We start from the raw sequence: 1,765 nt of genomic DNA, 5'->3' as shown, positions 1-1,765 counted from the left end.
CAAGTGCACAGGGAAGAATCATCTGAACCAAGTCTTTATCTGCCTGTTTGGGAACAAGGCCTTGTATGAAAACAAAAACATCAACCAAGAAACGTGTGACTTAATTCAGACTGACTCAGTATTCTTCCCTGCTTTGTTTTCCAATATGATTTTTTTCCCTTAAAGTTCAGTGTTACTGATACATGAACGGTCATTTCAATAACTTCAGAAAATTTGAGGTTTCTAGCAGTCCTCTTCATTGACAAAGTACTTTGATGAAAAAATAAAGATCCCAAGCTGCCATTTTTTTTTGTTCTGTAGCTTATTTCCTTTCTTAGTAGATGGTTTGCCAGGGTTTAACCCATGTGGATAACAGCACTCAAGAAGGCTCAAAAAGAATTGTTTTGCTTGGCCAGTCTTGCAGGAGGGTTGGCCAGTGATGAAACAATTCAAAGTAACAGAGTTCAGGAAGAGTGGAGTCAACACAGTCACAATCTACCAATCTCCTTTCTTCTTGTCGTAAATACGGATCAGGTGGTTATTGGACTGCACACCTTGGGTCCAGTTTATCCAGCGTAGATTGGAAATTGCAGTCCCTTGCTTTGTGTGTCTCTGACTCAGGAACGTGGCTTAAGGTGGCATAGGTATCAGTTTCAGACCACTAGCAGACCTTTTCCAGGACAGGTATTGGAGGAAGTCAGCAAATGCAATTGATGGGGAAAGTTGATGTCCTCGGAGTAGTCCCTGCTACTTAGGCACACACAGAGTAGAGAAAAATGTGTTAAACAGGCCTTTGTTGTTGTTTTGTTTTTACATTAGTTTTTTAAAATTATCAGTGCCTTTAAATTATTGGTTAGTTAGAACCAACCTCATCAATACCATAGTCTCTTTGTGCTGTCTTATATTCCTTCTTGTGTGTGTCACAATGAATGAATGTGTCACTGAACAATGAATTTGGAGTTGCGAGGAAGATTTATTTTTGCTCCTATATAACCTGCTTTTGTCCACCAGCGAACAAAAACATACACAAGTGCTCAAGGTTTGCTTTGAATTAGAATCACACATTGACTTCTCAGCCCTGGTCCAAATATTTCCCCATCTCATGCCAGGCCCCACCCCTAGTTTCTCATTGTATTGGCCTGCTGGTTGATTTCTCTGGATGTCCACTTGTCCACCCTCTCTGAAGTTTTCTCTTCCATCTCTAATCTCTTTACTATGATCTTCTTCTCTCACCAAGCCTTGATACCTAACAAATTATATTTTAGTAATTCTCCATCTATTTGTTCTTCCTGTCCGTTGACTATAAATGGCCTCTTCTCCTAGTGGTGTCCAAAGTTGAGTTCAACCTCTCTCCCTTTCTGCTGCAGTTTCAAATAAACTCTTCCTTGCCATTTGAACATGTGTGGCAGAATTTCTCATTAATACTTCCAAACCACACGGAATTCTCTCTTTCTTTAAGCTCCATCCTCTTCTTTGGAGTAAGATCTGCTGCTGGGTGCTGGAGACTAAGTCCTCACGGACGTAAAAAACATAATTCCTTATATCTTACATAGTTCTCACGTAGTCTCAATATTTATTAGTACTTACATTCTGCCTCAGAATTTTTTTTTACAGTTGACTTCCTTGAATCAGGAACCCCAAAGTACACAGATGAAGTAGTTAGTTGTTATATTGCTCAAGCTATTCCTACTTCCCCAGGACATTCATGACATTTATTTACTGATGAAACCAAGTAATTTGTCTTATAGATTCTACCACTCTCTAGACTTGGCCAGTCTCATCATTA

General features: G+C 39.5%; 1 pseudogene; it reads right to left on the bottom strand.

The window, feature by feature from the left end:
* Positions 1-879: 879 nt before the first annotated feature.
* Positions 880-1,014, bottom strand: LOC121466675 (annotated as a pseudogene).
* Positions 1,015-1,765: the final 751 nt, after the last annotated feature.

This window comes from Microtus oregoni, unplaced genomic scaffold, assembly GCF_018167655.1.
Source record: "Microtus oregoni isolate MIOR12 unplaced genomic scaffold, Mior012 000033F_ref0000390, whole genome shotgun sequence".
Classification (NCBI taxonomy): domain Eukaryota; kingdom Metazoa; phylum Chordata; class Mammalia; order Rodentia; family Cricetidae; genus Microtus; species Microtus oregoni.
Note: the sequence above shows the minus strand (reverse complement) of the source record. Positions and strands in the feature narration are given on the sequence as shown.